Source organism: Primulina eburnea, chromosome 17 (assembly GCF_022965805.1).
Source record: "Primulina eburnea isolate SZY01 chromosome 17, ASM2296580v1, whole genome shotgun sequence".
Classification (NCBI taxonomy): domain Eukaryota; kingdom Viridiplantae; phylum Streptophyta; class Magnoliopsida; order Lamiales; family Gesneriaceae; genus Primulina; species Primulina eburnea.
This window is the reverse complement of record NC_133117.1, coordinates 21,430,103-21,451,096: the sequence shown is the minus strand read 5'-3', so window position 1 is coordinate 21,451,096 and position 20,994 is coordinate 21,430,103.

The following is a 20,994-nucleotide window of genomic DNA, read 5'->3' as shown; positions in this document are numbered from 1 at the left end:
TCCATTAAGGTTCAATATCGATGGGTTAGGCTTGACACGTGAAGATGAACGACGTCATATTATTGGGTCCTAATCAAACGTGAGACAAAAGTATACGTAGAGGGTTGCATAGCGATGCAATTGGAAACTACCTTTTAGGAATTGTGATTGGCCGATGTTATTCGGGATCACAATACGCTAACTGGACCTTACGTACCTACTGAAGAAAGTGTTTCCCGTTTTCACTAGAGGGTAGTGAAAATGTCAAAACAGTGGGAGCGATAATTTATAAAGTAAAAGTTCAAACTTTATATCTTATTAAATATTTTAAAATAGTCATTAACATTTATCTGTTTTACTTTTCAGTACAAATATTTGACAATGTCATCAATTCGCAACCCGTTTTCCGTTATTCTCGAAAAACACGTTCTAACCGGACCTAACTATATCACTTGGCTAAGAAATCTAAAGATTGTCTTAAACTCGGAGAAAATCGCATACACACTGACTGAGTCGCCCCCTACTGAGGCTCCGACTAGCTGCACTCCTGAGGAATTGCAGACCTACAAGGATTGGTGCGACCATGACTTGAAGGCAAGGTGTTATATGCAGGCTTCGATGAACGATGAGCTGCAAAGGCGATTCGAGGATGCAAAGAATGCTGCTGACATTCATATGCACCTCAAGGAGCTCTTCGGTGAGCAGACTCGGCCTTTGAGGCATGTAACAGTAAAGGAGCTCATCACTTTACGCATGCGAGATGGGACTTCGGTCCATGAGCATGGCCTAAAGTTGATTGGGCTCGTGGACAAGCTTGTTGGCATGGATTTGATCTTGCCATCAGAGTTGACCACGGATGTGCTGCTGCTGTCGCTGCCTAGCTCTTTCGATCCTTTTGTCGTGAACTTCAATATGAACAAGCTCGAGCCCAGCCTTGAAGAGTTGGTGAACATGCTTGTGACCTTTGAGTCCACCATCAAAAAGGAGAAGTCGGTTCTTTATGTGGGCTCTTCATCTGGCACGAAGACCGGTCCACCTGGGAAAGGAAAGAAGCGTTCTTTCAAGCGCCCCAAGAAGAGTGAGCCCTTGAAGAGGCAGACTCCGAGTCCCATAGTGGCAGCCGCACCAGCCAAGGCTGAGAAGACAGTTGACATCTGTCATCACTGCAAGAAGCCTGGACATTGGAGGCGTAACTGCAGGGAATATCTTGCGCAGAAGGATTCTGGCAAAGGTATGTTCTTTATTGAAGTAAATATCTCGATTAACTCTACTTCTTGGGTATTGGATACCGGCTGTGGCTCACATCTCTGTAATGATTTGCAGGTGATGGGAAGAAGTAGAAGGCTCCGAGAGGGTGATACCTTCTTGAGGATGGGCAATGGAGCAAGGGTTGCTGCGAAAGCTGTTGGAGATGTTACTTTAATCTTGAACAATGATTTTAAGTTTGTATTAAGAGATGTTTTATTTGTACCAGACTTGATTAAAAACATTATTTCCATTCCTATGCTTGATATTGATGGATTTTCTTGTTTATTTGGCAAAGGTGTTTGCAATATTTACAAGAATGAATGTTTAGTTGGTACCGGTGAACTTGAAAACAATCTCTACACCTTAAAATTAAAAGATATTCCACTTAACAATGTCCAAACGATAACAACAACAAATAAGCGCAAACAAGATACTCTTAATTCGGCACAATTATGGCATGCTCGATTAGGTCATATTTCCCTAAGAAGGATGAACAAGCTAGTGGGAGTTGGCATGTTTGATATGTCCGATATTAATGCTCTCACGACTTGTGAATCCTGTCTATAAGGAAAGATGACCAAAATTCCCTTTAAGGGCCATGCGGAGCGAGCCAAAGGGTTATTGGATTTGATCCATACCGATGTGTGCGGTCCGCTTAGCATCACCACTAAGCATGGACATTCCTACTTCATCACCTTTATCGATGACTTTTCGAGGTATGGGTATGTGTATTTGGTGAAATACAAGTCTGAAGCCTTTGAAAGGTTCAAAGAATTCAGAAGTGAAGTAGAGAAACAATTGGGACGAAGCATCAAGACACTTCGATCGGATCGAGGTGGTGAGTACTTGAGTGCCGAGTTCCAAGAGTATCTTAGAGAGAATGAGATTCTCTCGCAGTGGACTCCGCCCGCTACACCGCAGTTGAATGGTGTTTCGGAGCGTCGTAACCGGACTTTGATGGACATGGTTCGGTCTATGATGGGGTTCACGGAGTTGCTGCCATCCTTTTGGGGATATGCGCTTGAAACAGCGGCACTGTTTTTGAACAATGTCCATACAAAGGCAGTTGACAAGACTCCATATGAGATATGGATGGGTAAGCCTCCCAAGTATTCTTATCTTAGAATATGGGGGTGTCCTGCTTATGTGAAGCAGACAGTGAGAGATAAATTGGATAGTCGATCCATTTTATGCTACTTTGTGGGATATCCAAGGAATTCAGTTGGATATTACTTCTATCATCCCCAAGAAACAAAGGTGTTTGTTTCTAGGAACGCAAACTTTTTGGAAAAGGAATTTTTATTAGATAGAAAAGGCGAGATGATAGAACTCGAAGAGGTTCGAGAGACACCCACAGTTGTAAAACCACACCCAATGAGCTAAGTGAGGAGATACAAACTCCTAGAAGATCCGAGAGGGTCTCGAGACCACCTGTAAGGTATGGTCTGCTTCTTGAAGAGGGCCATGATGAGCCTAATCTTGGATGTGATCCAAGGACCTTCAAGGAAGCGTTATCGGATGCCGATTCATCCAAATGGCTTGAAGCAATGGAATCTGAGATGAATTCCATGCATTCAAACCAAGTGTGGAATCTTGTGGATCCACCTGAGGGAACTGTTCCCATAGGGTGTAAGTGGATTTACAAGAGGAAACTTGGGGCGGATGGGAAGGTATTGACCTTCAAGGCGCGATTGGTAGCAAAAGGGTATACTCAAAGGCAAGGTGTTGACTATGAGGAAACCTTTTCTCCAGTTGCGATGTTCAAGTCCATTAGGATATTGCTAGCCATAGCTGCATGGTATGACTATGAGATATGGCAGATGGATGTGAAGACATCCTTCCTTAATGGGGATATTAAGGAAGAGATTTACATTTCTCAACCTGAGGGGTTTAGATCTATCGGAAGTGAGAATATGGTATGCAAACTTCAAAGATCTATTTATGGTCTTAAGCAGGCATCGAGGAGCTGGAACCTCATATTCGATAGTACAATCAAAGAGTTTGGTTTTACTAAGAATCCTGAGGAACCCTGTGTGTATAAGAAGGTCAGTGGGAGTGCTGTGACATTCCTTGTTCTTTATGTTGATGACATTCTACTCATTGAGAATGATGTAGGAATGTTGCAATCAACAAAGATATGGTTAGCAAGTAAGTTCTCAATGCAGGACTTGGGTGAAGCATCTTTTGTATTGGGAATACAGATCTATAGAGATAGATCAAAAAGATTGCTTGGTCTCACCCAGTCCACATACATTGATACCATCGTGAAGCGGTTCTCGATGGATGAGTCCAAGAGAGGACATCTACCAATGTGTCATGGCGTGTCCCTATCCAAGTCTATGTCTCCCAAGACTGATGCAGAGATAGCGGCGATGACACGAATTCCGTATGCTTCGGCTATTGGTAGTATCATGTATGGGATGATATCTACACGTCCTGACGTGGCATTTGCACTAAGTGTAGTGAGTAGATATCAATCCAACCCTGGTCTTCCACACTGGAAAGCTGTGAAAGACATCCTCAAGTATTTGAGAAGGACCAATAAGTTGTTCTTGGTCTATGGGGGTGGAGAACTGAAATTGGAAGGCTATACCGACTCTAGCTTCCAAAGCGATGTTGATGACTCGAAGTCAACCTCCGGATTCATATTCATGCTCAATGGTGGTGCTGTCTCTTGGAAGAGTTCCAAGCAAGACAGTACTGCAGATTCCACCACTGAGGCAGAATACATTGCTGCATCGGTTGCAGCAAAGGAGGCTGTTTGGATTAGGAATTTCGTCCAAGAGTTGGGCGTCATTCCAAATGGAGTTGCTCCTATCCCGGTGATGTGTGACAACACGGGAGCCATAGCTCAGGCGAAGGAGCCAAGGTCTCATCAGAAGTCCAAACACGTATTGAGAAAGTACCACATCCTCAGAGAGATAGTGGAAAGAGGAGATGTCACGATTGACAAAGTCGGCTCCGCAGATAATGTTGCTGATCCACTAACTAAGCCTTTACCAGGACCATCATTCGAGAAGCATCGCGAATCAATGGGTCTGAAGTATATGGGTAGTTGGCTCTTGTGCAAGTGGGAGATTGTTAGAGTAGGTGCACGTCGAACCAAGTGTTGGCCGACTGTTCACGATGAAACTCTTTGTATAAACGATCTTTATTTATAATAATATTTGAATTTATTAATTTGGCGCATCTTTATCTTTATACCCATGCGAGTGGCATAGATAAAGTCCTTGAATATACATATAGTAGAAAGAATATGAGATGCTCATATGATGAGTATCATGAAACTCATATTTGTAATACTGTATATTCTAAACGGTTCCTAGTCGATTCAGCCGCCACTAAGAAGGATATAGGCCGCTCGAGTTAGAGACTAGTATCTGCGATGTGAGTACCATGTTTCATTGGTATGGGACATTGTGATGTCCGAGCATGCAGATAGGTGCTCCTGGTAGAGTGCACTGAACAACCCTCTATAAAAGACTTTCCAAGTGGTTCTCACTTATCGAGTGGAAAAGTCCTAGTTTATGGTTGTACACCATTAGTCCTTATGACCCGGGACAACATTGAGACTCTATGTGCTAGCGTTTCACTTTGACTTGTTTACCGACTCTTATGGGGTCATCAGGTGGCAAGGTTGGGTGTTATGGCGAAACATATAGGAGTCGATGCATTGTAGCCGGGGATTCACCGCTTACCTACGGGTATGGATATCCTATGTTTTTATCATGTATGTGTGGGTTGAAATCTCTGATCAGAGTATGGTAGTAATTATGAAAGGGGTTTCATAGATTACACCATCGATGCAACCACAACATGACACATAGTATCGATTCATTGACAACTCTCGATAAACCAATAGTTGTCGAATCGATCGGGATATATGAGTTGAAGGGACCGTACTGTACGCTAACCATAATTGAATGGTTCTTGCAGGCACTATCATGTGATACCTAGGGAATCACGTAAGCGATGCTGCTAGGCGTTTAACGTGATTGGTTGGGTACTATCAGACTTGAGTTCTGACGTTCTTACTATCAAGGAGTTGATAAGTAAGAATGGAGCAATTGGGGTATGCTCGAATAAGGACATGTTTAGTTCGAATCACATGGAGATGTGAACCCACGGCTAGTTGTATCAATGAACCATTGAGGGCCACACAAGTACTGGCTTTGTAAATCCCGATGAGAAGTAAAATAGTTCAATGTGTTGAACGGCTTATAAATATGTTTATAAGCGTAAAGAAAAATAGAAGTATGACTTCTATGAGAGAAATATAAATTTTAATTTATGGAAGTGTTCCTAAGATTAAAATTTGGCCAAGTAAATAATGTAGTTGAAAATTGTGATTTTCATAAACATTATTGAGGACTAAATTAAATTAATTCAAGTGTTGAATTAATTAAACATTAGTGGACCTAGTAGAGTCTAAATAATTAAATTAATTCAAGTGTTGAATTAATTAAATAATATTGAGCCTTGTAGAGCTCAATTAAAATAATTATTTAACTAGTGGGACTTGAATAAATTCAAGTAGTATTTAATTAATCTCAAATGTGTTTGAGATAATTAAAATTTAGTCCATGGTTTTTAATGTGTTAAAAACCATATAATATATGTGAGACATGCTAGGGTTTCCATGCTTGGGAGGTGAAGAGTCTTGATTACTTTTTATTAAAAAATTCAAAAGGCATGCAACTTTTGAGAGACAACTTTTCACAATACCAAGACTAATCTTCCCTCCCTCATTTTTACACACCTTGGCCGAAACTTGAGCAAAAATTTCTCTCAATTTTTCTCTTCTTTTGTTCTTCATTTTGTTGGAGAATAAAAGTCTTCTCCTTGAAAAATCTTCTTGTTTTTCTAGTGCAAAACAAGAAGGGGTTTACATAGCTTGTGGTGGGCCTAATTCTTGGAGGATTGGAGGTGGAAGCTTGTAGATCTTCATCTATACAAGAGCTAAAGTGTTTACACTTTGGTTAATGCCATTCATCAACCTCAAAGGGTTGATAGGTAACAAACTTTCTAACACCCTATGTATGTTTTGGTGTTGTTTGTAAATATTACACAAATACAAGGGGTGGCCGAAAATCCTAGCTTAAAATTAAAATTTTTGACTTCTGTTGCGCTTCCGACCACCGTAACCGGTCCGCTTTCACACCCGCGGTGCTTGTTGGCAGCGCACCCGCGGTGATGAACAGTAGAGGTACGGTCGAGATTTTAAGCACCTTTTTGGTTGAGTTGACTTCACTTTTTCCCATCCCTTTCCTCTCCATTTCGATTTTCTCTCTAGAAACAAGGGTTTTCTTCATTTTCTTTCACTTCCTACCTTTGATTCTTGGATCTAGTTGGATTTTTGAGTTGAGATTGAAGTTCTCCATGGTGCTAGGAAGCTAAGGTAAGTTTTTGGTTGTATTATTTCTTGGTTTGAGGTGAGAGATGATTTGGGTTTGTTTTTTATGTTGGTTTAATGGATTATTTGACTTGGATTCTTGGATATTGAGTTGATGTTGGTGTTATTTATGGATTATTGTGTAGGTGGTGTACCAAGAGTTAGATTCAAGGTGTTATTGTGGTTTGTAAGTGGAATTTCATCCCTTGTGCTCACATGTATATATATGTATTGTGTTTCAAAGGTTTTATTGTGATATTCTCTTCCATTTGATCCATAGTATGTATTGATTCAATTGTTATATATATTGGAGGCACTTGATGTCTCAATTGTATTGAAAGGGAATACAAAGAGTATAGTTTCCAAAGTGTTTGATAAATGTCAAAGAAAGAGTTTAAATGTTTTATGGATTGATAGATACATAGTCATAGATTGCATGCAATTAGTTGATCAACGACCATAGGCTTATATCCCTCAGAGGTGTCGATTTATATCGATGGGATACGAGCACCACAGACAGAGTTACTATTGATATCAATCCATACCAGAGTAAAGAGAAATACCATCTTATTGCTATGATATTTATTTCAGAGTTGATGGTATTTAATGTTTTAAAGCCATGTTTTACAGAGTATGCTATGTTCATTGCTATGTAAGAGTTCCACTTGCTGAGTTTTATACTCATTTCAGTTATTTTCATGTGATGCAGCTAAGAGCGACGGACCAGGACAGTGACAGTGGCCCGAAGTCATATGCATACAAAGTTGGAAGGATGTCATTTTTGGACATGATCATAGGAATGATATTTTGTATTTTTGTTATGTCATTTGAATGATCATGTATTTATTTTGGTTGCAACTGTTTTGTAAATGATTTTATGTTATGAAATTGTAATCCTTCCATCCTTCAAGAGAAAATTTTAAATTCCGCTGTATTTTAATTGTAACGGGTCAAGGTGTCACATTCAGTGGTATCAGAGCACCGTTCTTCGGACCAATGCATATGACTTCGTCTACTTTCGACTGTCCGGGTATGTTTTCTTTGCATCTATTCATTGTTATCTATTGATTTGTCTTTTGTGAGCACATTGTAGGATTAGATGCCTCCTAAGAGGAAAGCTATAGAGGGTGAGGATAGTTCTTCCTCGAGAGTTGTCGACGAGTTCGGCAAGTTGCTTAAGGAGCAGGCCAAAGTTCATAGCGAGCAGATTCAGCAGCTGCTTCGATTGCAAGGAACAGGACAGGGTAGAGGCCAAGTGAGAGGCCAAGTAGCTCAGGCAGTTGGCACTGATGCCGTCTTTTCTGCTTTCAAGAGAATGGATCCACCGGAATTCGCAGGTAGCACTGAACCGTTAGTGGCTGTCGAGTGGGTCAAAGCGCTTGAAGCAATCTTCTATCATCTCCAGTATGAAGATAAAGACAGGATCAGCTGTGCAGTATTCATGTTGGTAAAGGCTGCACGTATCTGGTAGAATGCGACTAAGGTTGGTGTCGATGTTTCAGCTATGAAGTGGTCAGAGTTCACTGATTTGTTCTATGACAAGTACTTTCCCGACGCACTCCGAGCTAGGAAGGTGACAGAGTTTCTGGAGCTTCGTCAGGGAGGCATGAACGTGGATGAGTACATTCTCAAGTTCGAGAAGGGTTGTCTTTTTGCTCCGTACATTGCTTCTAACGACAAGGACAAAGGCGCTCATTTCATTCGAGGCCTTCGTGCAGAGATCAGGAGGGATATCAACATGTCCAAAGCTGTGACTTTCAAAGAGATCGTGTCGAAGGCATTGTTGGCCGAACAAGACGAGAAGGACATCACCAAAGAGAGGCAGGAGAGGCATCAAGCTAGTGTTCAGAGAGGCCAGGGATCGAATCAGAGACCAGGACAATGACAGTGGCGCGAAGTCATATGCATACAAAGTTGGAAGGATGGCATTTTTGGACATGATCATAGGAATGATATTTTGTATTTTTGTTATGTCATTTGAATGATCATGTATTTATTTTGGTTGCAACTGTTTTGTAAATGATTTTATGTTATGAAATTGTAATCCTTCCATCCTTCAAGAGAAAATTTTAAATTCCGATGTATTTTAATCGTAACGGGTCAAGGTGTCACACTAAGATTGTCCAAAACATTTTTGGAAACCCTAGTCGTCATCGTCGTCGCCGGAGCTCCGTCGCGGGATTCCAGCAACAAAATTTTTTTTATTTAAAAATCTAGATTTCGGGCAGCCCGAAGGCTGCCCCATTTGCTGCCCGAAATTCTCGGGCAGCCCGAGATTCACGGGCAGCAACAAGCTGCCCGAATTTTTTTTTTTTTTTGTTTCAAAATTTTCGGCCTTCATGTATTCTTTGCAAAATATTTCTCAAACGGTTAGAAATCGATCTCAACATAATATTACGTAAATATTACACAAAAACCGTAACCTTAGCTCGGATACCACTTGAAAGCGGACCGGTTACGGTGGCCGGAAGCGCAACGGAAGTCAAAAAATTTTAATTTTAATGCTAAAATTTCGGCCACCTTGTTTTTGTGCAACAAATACAATAAAAACACATTCATAGAGTGTTTTAGAATTTTACCTATCAACCTCTTGAGGTTGATGTTTGGCTCCAACTTTGTTGTAAACAACAAAGCTCTTCAAAGGATAGAAAAATCTACAAGCTCCTCCTCCTTTGCTTCAAAATAAGGCCCACCACTAACAAGGTAAACCCCCTCAAATATTGCACTAGAAATATTTGAGGATTTATCAAAGAGAAGATCTTTTATTCTCCAACACCTTGAAGAACAAAAGGAGAGAAAAATTTTAAGAGAAAATTGAGAGAGGGTTTCGGCCAAGGGTAGGTTAGAATGAGAGTGAATGTTGAGTATTGGGGTTGCAAAAAGCTAGATCCAAAAGTTGCATGCCATGCAATATTTTATTCAAAAGTAATACACACCCCTTCACCTCCCAAGCATGCAAACCCTAGTGGGCTTTTAACTTTTACAAGGCCCATGGACTTTTTAATTGTCTCAAACATATTTGAGCCCAATTAGACTTTACTTGATTTTACTCAAGCCCACTAGTTAAATAATTATTTCCAATTGGGCTCTACAAGGCCCAATGTTATTTAATTAATCCAACACTTGAATTAATTTAATTATTTGGACTCTACTAGGCCCACTAGTGTTTAATTAATTCAACACTTGAATTAATTTAATTTTGTCCATAATAATGTTTATGAAAATCACAATTTTCAAATACATTATTCACTTGGCCAAATTTTAATTTAGGAACACTTCCATAAATTAAAATTTATATTTCTCTCATAGAAGTCTACTTCTATTTTCCTTTACGCTTATAAACACATTTATAAGCCGTTCAACACATTGAACTATTTTACTTCTCATCGGGATTTACAAAGCTAGTACTTGTGTGGCCCTCAATGGTTCATTGATACGACTAGCCGTGGGTTCACATCTCCATGTGATTAGGACTAAACATGTCCTTATATGAGCATACCCCAATTGCTCCATTCTTATTTATCAACCCCTTGATAATAAGAACGTCAGAACTCAAGTCTGATATTACCCAACCAATCATGTTAAACGCCTAGCAGCATCGCTTACATGATTCCCTAGGTATCAAATGATAGTGCCTGCAAGAACCATTCTATTATGGTTAGCGTACAGTACGGTCCCTTCAACTCATATATCCCGACCGATTCGACAACCATTGGTTTATCGAGAGTTGTCAATGAATCGATATTATGTGTCATGTCGTAGTTGCATCGATGGTGTAATCTATGAAACCCCTTTCATAATTACAACCATACTCTGATCAGAGATTTCAAACTACACGCACATGAAAACACATAGGATATCCATACCCGTAGGTAAGCGGTGAATCCCCGACTACAATGCATCGACTCCTATATGTTTCGCCGTAACACCCAACCTTGCCACCTGATGACCCCACAAGAGTCGGTAAACAAGTCAAAGTGAAACGCTAGCACATAGAGTCTCAATGTTGTCCCGGGTCATAAGGACTAATGGTGTACAACCATAAACTAAGACTTTTCCACTCGATAAGTGAGAACCACTTGGAAAGTCCTTTATAGAGGGTTGTTCAGTGCACTCTACCAGGAGCACCTATCTGCATGCTCGGACATCACAATGTCCCCTACCAATGAAACATGGTACTCACATCGCAGATACTAGTCTCTAACTCGAGCGGCCTATATCCTTCTTATTGGCGGCTGAATCGACTAGGAACCGTTTAGAATATACAGTATTACAAATATGAGTTTCATGATACTCATCATATGAGCATCTCATATTCTTTCTACTATTTGTATATTCAAGGATTTTATCTATGCAACTAGCATGGGTATACAGATAAAGATGTGCCAATATAATAAATTCAAATATTATTAAAATAAAGATCGTTTATACATAGAGTTTCATCGTGAACACTCGGCCAACACTTGGCTCGACGTGCACCTACTCTAACAACTTAAGCATCGGAGTGGTCATGTCGGACACCCATCCGACGCCCATTCACGTGGTTATTTTCTTGTTCGCAGGTCTCTCGAATCTTTCAAGGAGTCACGAAGTTCAAGCCAAGCGTCCAACTCATATTTCCTTCAAAATATTGATAGCAAACCTGGCAGAGTTCCCGACCCGACTCGTCAGTTTCACCCGGGTTGCATCAAGACACTTCGGATTTGAACAATTTCATATTAAAAATTGTCTAAGTATCTTCGATTTTTAAGTTGTGACTTTCAAAATTACTAAAAACGATAATGACAATCAACTTATACTACTGAGCTTGACTTTGAATCACCTTTTTCGAAGTTAGAAGGGAGTACGATGGATCGGTTATGGATATGCTTGGGTGGGAGAGATTTGTATTTAATAAATGTATGCAAATAATAAAAGGACAATAACGAAAATTCGGTCTTGCGGGGAGATGAAATTATTATTGGAGTGTTGTCAGGTATCATTTCACAAAATATAATTTGTGGGGATTGAATTCTAATTGAAACATGGATGTAAATTTTTTTATTTGTATTTACTCTTATTATTATAATTTTGTATATAAAAATTATTTTTATTACTACTCTGCATCATTTTAGTTTTTAAATTACTAGAAAAGAAAGACTTAAAGTGGAAGTAATTTTTTTTAAATTACACATTTGAAGACCCAAATGGAAATTTGTGTGATGAATGGAAATTTGTGTGATGATTTAAAAAATTGACATTCACGTCTTATTGTAAAGTTATTATTGAGATTTATTTTAAAAATACACAAACTACAAATTAATTCATAAACCAAATTATTTATTGGTATGAATTGTTAGAGTAGATGCCCTGCAAGCCAACGGTTGGCTAGGGAATTTATTGACTCAAGTGAAGTAAACAATCTTTATTTTAATATAATTTAACTTTTAATGGTTTCGTTATACTTTATCTGTATACCCATGCAATCAGCATAGATAAAGTCCTTGATTATGCTTTAATACAAATGAATCGTAATTCGATGTTGAAACTCATTTGTAAACACTGCATATTCTAAATTCGTTCCTAGTCGATTCAGCCGCCTAAAACATGGATAAAGGTCGCTTGAGCTCGAGACTAGCATCTGTGATGTTGTGTACTGCGTTTCTTGGTAAGGGCATGGAGATGTCCAAACATGCAGATGGGTAGTCATATGATGATTATACCGAACAACCCTCCCTCGGACTTTCCAAGTGGTTATCATTCATCGAGAGGATAAGTCCGTGGTTATGATTGTACACCATTAGTCCTTATGACCCGGGACAACACTGAGGCTCTATATGCTAGGGCTGTGCTTTGACTCGTTTACCGGCTCCAGGAGAGTCATCAGGTGGCGAGGTTGGGTACAGTTGCGACACATATAGGAGCCAGTGCATTGTAGTCGGGGATTCACCGCTCACCTACGGGTGTGGATATCCTATGTGATCTAATGTAATAATAGTGCATGGAATCTCTGGCCAGAGTATGAGATGTACGTTGGAGAAAGAGTTCTCCAATAGTACACGCGATGCCACTATTATAGTTATCACATAGTTATCGAATTAATATGCAACCCTCGATGAACCAATGGTTGCAGATTCGATCGGGATATATGAGATGAAGGGACCGTACTGTACGTTAATCATAATCGACTGGTTCTTGCAGGCACTATCAGTGATACCTAGGGGATCATGGGGCGATGCTACTAGACGCTCTTACCATGATCCGATGGGTGCAATCAGAAATGAGTTCTGACATTCTTGATCAAGGTGTTGATGAAAAGAATGGGGCTAACTAGGGTAAGCCCGAATAAAGGATTATGTTCTGAATCACAAAGAGTTGTGAACCCACGGCTAGCTGTATCCCTGAACCATTGAGGGTCACACAAGCACTGGATCGTTTGTTCCCGTTGAGAGAATAAATTCAAATAGTTGAATTTATATATTATTATAGTAAATTCAAGGAGTTGAATTTATGATAATTAAATTTTGAGAAAATAAATTCAAGGAGTTGAATTTATGAAATAGTAAATTCAAGAAGTTGAATTTATGAAATATGGAGAGAATAAATTCAAAGGGTTGAATTTATGAAATTTGATAATTTAATTTATTAAACTCAAAAGTTGAGTTTATTAAATATTAAATTTTGGATGTGAGAAATTCAAGGAGTTGAATTTATAATTTAAATATTAAATTCAAATGTTGAATTTATAATGGATATAATGCATGAAATTTCGGTGAAGAAAATCGAGATTGCCAAATGTTGGCATGCAATTTTAGAATCTTTAATGAACTTAATTAATTAGATTAATTAAGGAAATGAAAGATTAGAAATAATAATAAGAATTTTGATTCTTATATTTATATATTATATTGCATCCGAAAGTTTTGGAAAAATAAAAAGAATATGTCATTAATTTAGAATCTTTAATTAACTTAATTAATAAGATTAATTAAGTAAATTAAGGATTAGAAATAAAGATAATGATTTTGATTCTTAATTGATAAGGGAGCACCCGAGAGTTTTAAAAAGGAAAAAGAGGGACTACTCTTCAATTCAATTCCTTGGGCAGGAAGATTTTCGGCTCTCCCAACTCCAAAAGGATTCTCTCGAAAATCTCTTCTCAAAAATAAGGAAAATTCGGCTTATAGTGTTGAGTCGATTTCTTCTTTATGTTTCTATCTCTACGCAAAAGTTCTTCTACTTTTCTAGTGCAAATTAGAAGAGGAACAAATCATCTAGTCGTGGACCTGATTAGAAGAAAGGAGTCCTTGAAGAAAGTTCGTAGGGATTCATCAAGAGCCAGATCTGTTATACCGGATCGGTTGGTGTCTAGTGATTAATTCACAAAGGTATAATTTCTGACGCCCTATGAATGTTTTGTTAAAACCATACGAGCGCCCAAACAAATCATATTTTGATTGTCAAAATAAAATGAAAAATTTTAAACTTCCGCTGCGTTTGGGCGTGTAGAAAACCGGGATCTAACAGTGGTATCAGAGCCAGTTTTTTTCTAAATCGTATGGTTTTGATATATTGAATAATTTATTTCTAACCACACAAGAAAATTTTTCAGAAAATTTAGCACCACGAAAATTTATTTTTCCAGATTTTCGAAATTTAAAAAAAAAAAAAAAAAATTAAATCTGCCCGGAACAGTTCCGGGCAGTCCGTGCGCGCAGGGCCGCGCACGGCAGCGCGCAGCGTGCGCGGAGGCGTGGGACGCCTGCGCGCATCGCGCGCGCGCAGGCGCCGGACGCCTGCGCGCCCCGCGCTAGCACAGGCGCCGGACGCCTGCGCGCACAGCGCTAGCGCAGGCGTCGGACGCCTGTGCGCACCGCGCTAGCGCAGGCGTCGGACGCCTGCGCGCGGCGTCGGCGCGCCTGTGCGCGTTCTGCGCGCACAGGGCCACTGCCGCTGCCCGAAACGTTCGGGCAGCGGGCGGGCAGTGGGCGGGCGGCTGCCCGGGAGCGTCTCGGGAAGCGCGCTGAATAATGGGCCTGAATTGTTTGGGCCTGCGGTGCGATTTTCTGATTTTTCAAATTTTTGGGCAAAATTGATATTTTTGAAAATTGGTTCAATTTTTATTTTGTAAAATTGATTTTTTGAAAATTAATAATTTTCTTGTGAAATAAATAATTAGAATATGATTTTAATTATTTATGGTAAAAATGAGTTTTTACAAGAAATCAATTATTATTGATTTAATTGAAAATTAAATAAAGGGGTTTATTTAATTTATTAAATTTTTAATAATTGTGGTGGTTTGTGATAAATTATTAGATATATGATTTATCAATTAATTAAATTGTTTAATTAATTGATGTTAATATTTGATATTAAATGCATGGAGGATGATCGAGAGCCTTGACCAATGTGTTAGGTGTATGTTAGGATATTTTACTGTTTTTATTCTTTTTATAATATTTGATATTATTAAAGTGGGCCTGGTTTATGGCCCGTTCCCACCCCCATGAGATGTATCCCTTATGTGCCATGGCTATTTAAATGTAATTATTAGAAATAGTGGGATATCAAGACTGGAAGATGGTGGGCCCGATGAACGAGATGAAGACATGTAAAATATTGGAAGCTCTTGTAATAGTTGCATTTGCATCCCTGCATTCACCTAGGTTTGGACCTGGATCCATGTATGGCTCACATGGATCTAATAGTGTTGGCGATCGATCATCCTTATTTATTGTTGAATGCTATATTATGATATATGCGATATATAGTAGTATGCATGTATGTATATTATTAGATAATATAGTTGCATGGATCCGGCAAACATACAAACTCGTGGCACGCGTTTTTAAATTAAAATGATGAGACAATTTTTTAATTAAAATCCCTCATTTTGAATATGATTCAAAATTTATATCAAACCGAATAAGTAAAAATTAAAAGAGTTTAATTTTTCCTTGCCTTCCATCAACCGTGGTTGCATGTTGATCGCTACCCGCGGACAGTGTCTGGCTCATATTATTGGGGAGGCCTGGACGCCGGAAAGCTGTGACTTCCACTGGACATATGATGTGAATTGAGTGGAACTCCCATGATTTCGGCTCATATTATTGGGGGAACTCATGGCGACCGTCTACTACAATTCAACATTGATGGGTTGGTTTGACACGCGAAAATAAACGGCGTCATATTATTGGGTCCTTATTAAACGTGAGGCAAAACACGCGGAGGTTGCATAGGGATGCAATTGTATTCTACTTTTTAGAAATTATAATTGGCTGATATTATTCGGGATTATAATTGGCTAATTGGACTCTACGTGCCTACTAAGGAAATACGATTTCTCTTTTTCATCAGAGAGTGGTGGAAATGTCAAAATAGTGGGAGGGAATTTATAAAATAAAAATCCATATTTTATATCTTAAAATTATTTTAAAATAATCAGCAACCATTATTCTGTTTCCATATCAGTATTTTTTCGATTTCGTCACATAATCCATTTTTGTTATTAACAAGCTAACCAAATCTAATTTTCAAGACTGGTTGAAAAACGTTCTGAATTCAGAGAAAATGGCATACACACTAATGTCAGTCATGATGAACTGACAAAGCATGCAAGATGGTAGGACCATAGTATGCAAGCTAAAGTGTGATGTGCTCGCTTCTATGTCAAATGAACTGTAGGGACAGTTTGAGGATATGTTGAATGTTGCTGACATTCGAATAAACATGCAAGAGTTGCATGGTACATGAAACTCGTACAATGATGCACACCATTTTAAAAGCTCATGACAACATGCATGCAAGATGGGGCTCTAGCCCATGAGCATGGTGTACATATGACTGTGCTTATTGAGAATGTGGTGGGCGTGGAATATTTGATTCCTAACGAGTTAATTGATAACATCAATTTGTTGTCATTCTCTTCCTCATTTGACGGGGTTATGGTGAACTTCAAGTTTAATAAGATATTTGATAGCCTTGAAGAGCTAGTCAATATGCTTATGACTTATGAGATCACCATAAAATAAGAAAAATTGTTGTTTTTATGGGCCTTTCGTCGGACGAAAAATGACCCACAAGATAAGGAAAAGAAATGTTCTGCCCTTCATAAGAAAAACAATCCCAATAAGAGGCAAACTCTGAAAGACACTTAAAAGGCCTACAAAGCCCGATAAGTAAGAACATATTTATTTCACTGCAAGAAGTCCGGACATAAGAAATTATATGTGTCAGAAATGTTCTGGAAATGATAAGTGAATGTCCAAGTAAACATGATTTCAACAACAAACAAAATAAAGTTAGATGATCCAAATCTCACACAAATATGGCACGCTAGACTGGGTCATATTTCACAAAGAAGGATGAACAAGCTAGTGGGAGAATGCATGTTTGATTTGTCAGACAAAAATTCTCTACCTGCTTGTAAGTCCTATCTAAAAGAAAAATGACCAAGACTCCATTCGATGGAAACGTGGAACGTGCGCGTGGTCTATTGGATTTGATCCACACAGACATTTGTGGCCCGCTAAGTGTTAGCACAAAATATGGGAAATCCTACTTCATTACCTTTACTGATGACCATTCGAGGTATAGGTATGTTTATTTGATAAAACACAAATCTGAAGCATTTGAAAGGTTCAAATAATTCAGATGAAGTAGAAAAACAGCTAGAAATGAGTATTAAGACACTTCGATCTGATCGAGGTTGAGAATATTTGAGTGCTGAATTTTGGTTATCTAAAAGAGAATTGGATTCTCTCAAAGTGGACTCCACCAGCAACACCAAAATTGAATGGTGTTTCTGAACGTCGTAAGCGAACTTTGTTGGACATGGTTCGATCCATGATGGGATTCACTGAATTGCCTACATCGTTTTGGGGCTTTGCGCTTGAAACTGTGGCAATGTTGTTGAATAATGTCCATACTAAAGCAGTGAATAAAACACCATATGCGATATGGATGGGAAAAACTCCCAAGTATTCTTACATGAGAATATTGGGATGTCCTGCTTACGTGAAGCAAACAGTGGGAGACAAATTGGATAGTAGATCCACTTTGTGCTACTTTGTAGGATATCCAAAGAACTCTGTTGAATATTATTTCTATCATCCCAATGAAACAAAAGTGTTTGTTTCAAGAAATGCCACTTTTTGGAAAAGGAGTTTCTATTAAATAGAAAAGGCAAGATGATAGAATTTGAAGAAATTCAAGATACTCCCTCAACTATAGTAGTTGAACATAATCCCCAACAACCAGTAGTTGAAGTACAAGCTCCTAGAAGGTCTGATAGGGTTATTAGACCACCTGCTAGATATACGCTTCTTCATGAACAAGACCATGTTGAGTCTTGTGTTGGATATGATCCAATGAACTTTAAGGAAGTAATATCTGATACTGATTCAACCAAATGGCTTGAAGCCATGCAGTCAGAGATGAACTCTACGTATTCAAACCAAGTCTAGAGATTAGTGGATCCACCTGAGGGAATCGTTCCCATAGGATGCAAATGGATCTACAAAAGAAAGCTTGGGGCGGATGGGAAGGTATTTTCAGTAGATAGTGAGCATAAGGTATGCAAAATTCAGAGATCAATATATGGTCTCAAGCAGGCGTCAAGGAGTTGGAACCTCAAATTTGATAGCACTATCAAAGAGTTTGGTTTTGCTAAGAATCCTGAGGAACCATGTGTGTACAAGAAAGTTAGTGAGAGTGCAGTGACATTCCTAGTACTTTATGTTGATGATATCCTGCTCATTGGGAATGATGTAGGATTACTGCAATCAACTAAAGTATGGTTAGCCAGTAAATTCTCCATGAAAGACATGGGTGAAGCATCCTACGTATTGAGAATACAAATCTATAGAGATAGATCAAAGAGGATGCTAGGACTCACCCAAGTCACTTATATCGATACCATTTTGAAACGATTCTCTATGGAAGAGTCCAAGAGAGGATACTTACCAATGTGTCATGGTGTTACTCTATCTAAAGCTTTGTGTCCCAAAACTGATAAAGAGATAGAGATGATGACACGTATTCCATATGCGTCAGCTATTGGTAGTATCATGTATGGTATGATATCGACACGTCCTGATGTTGCTTATGCTTTGAGTGTTACAAGCAGATATCAGGCGAACCCTGGTCCAATGCATTGGAAGGCCGTGAAAGATATTCTGAAGTACTTGAGAAGGACTAAGAACTTGTTCATGGTCTATGGGGGTGGAGAATTGAAATTGGAATGCTACACGGATTCTAGCTTCCAATGTGACGTAGATGATTCGAAATCGACCTCTGATTTTGTATTCATGCTATATGGTGCGGCTGTCTCTTGGAAAGGTTCCAAGCAAGACACCGTTGCGGATTCCACCACTGAAGCTGAATACATTGTTGCATCTGATGCAGCCAAAGAGGTAGTTTGGATGAGGAATTTTGCCCAAGAGTTGGGCGTTATTCCTAATGGAGTTGATCCAGTCCCGTTGTGCTGGGACAACACTGGTGCCATTGCGCAAGCAAAGGAACCAAGGTCTCATCAGCGATCCAAACATGTACTGAGGAAGTTCCACATCATACGGGAAATAGTGGGAAGAGGAGACATATCAGTTGAAATAATCCCCTCTGCAGATAATGTTGCTGATCCACTTACATAGCCCTAGCCAAGATCATTGTTTGAGTAGCATCGCGAAGCAATGAGATTATGGGTAGTTGGCTCTAGGGCAAGTGGGAGATTGTTAGAGTAGATGCCCTGCAAGCCAACGGTTGGCTAGGGAATTTATTGACTCAAGTGAAGTAAACAATCTTTATTTTAATATAATTTAACTTTTAATGGTTTCGTTATACTTTATCTGTATACCCATGCAATCAGCATAGATAAAGTCCTTGATTATGCTTTAATACAAATGAATCGTAATTCGATGTTGAAACTCATTTGTAAACACTGCATATTCTAAATTCGTTCCTAGTCGATTCAGCCGCCTAAAACATGGATAAAGGTCGCTTGAGCTCGAGACTAGCATCTGTGATGTTGTGTACTGCGTTTCTTGGTAAGGGCATGGAGATGTCCAAACATGCAGATGGGTAGTCATATGATGATTATACCGAACAACCCTCCCTCGGACTTTCCAAGTGGTTATCATTCATCGAGAGGATAAGTCCGTGGTTATGATTGTACACCATTAGTCCTTATGACCCGGGACAACACTGAGGCTCTATATGCTAGGGCTGTGCTTTGACTCGTTTACCGGCTCCAGGAGAGTCATCAGGTGGCGAGGTTGGGTACAGTTGCGACACATATAGGAGCCAGTGCATTGTAGTCGGGGATTCACCGCTCACCTACGGGTGTGGATATCCTATGTGATCTAATGTAATAATAGTGCATGGAATCTCTGGCCAGAGTATGAGATGTACGTTGGAGAAAGAGTTCTCCAATAGTACACGCGATGCCACTATTATAGTTATCACATAGTTATCGAATTAATATGCAACCCTCGATGAACCAATGGTTGCAGATTCGATCGGGATATATGAGATGAAGGGACCGTACTGTACGTTAATCATAATCGACTGGTTCTTGCAGGCACTATCAGTGATACCTAGGGGATCATGGGGCGATGCTACTAGACGCTCTTACCATGATCCGATGGGTGCAATCAGAAATGAGTTCTGACATTCTTGATCAAGGTGTTGATGAAAAGAATGGGGCTAACTAGGGTAAGCCCGAATAAAGGATTATGTTCTGAATCACAAAGAGTTGTGAACCCACGGCTAGCTGTATCCCTGAACCATTGAGGGTCACACAAGCACTGGATCGTTTGTTCCCGTTGAGAGAATAAATTCAAATAGTTGAATTTATATATTATTATAGTAAATTCAAGGAGTTGAATTTATGATAATTAAATTTTGAGAAAATAAATTCAAGGAGTTGAATTTATGAAATAGTAAATTCAAGAAGTTGAATTTATGAAATATGGAGAGAATAAATTCAAAGGGTTGAATTTATGAAATTTGATAATTTAATTTATTAAACTCAAAAGTTGAGTTTATTAAATATTAAATTTTGGATGTGAGAAATTCAAGGAGTTGAATTTATAATTTAAATATTAAATTCAAATGTTGAATTTATAATGGATATAATGCATGAAATTTCGGTGAAGAAAATCGAGATTGCCAAATGTTGGCATGCAATTTTAGAATCTTTAATGAACTTAATTAATTAGATTAATTAAGGAAATGAAAGATTAGAAATAATAATAAGAATTTTGATTCTTATATTTATATATTATATTGCATCCGAAAGTTTTGGAAAAATAAAAAGAATATGTCATTAATTTAGAATCTTTAATTAACTTAATTAATAAGATTAATTAAGTAAATTAAGGATTAGAAATAAAGAT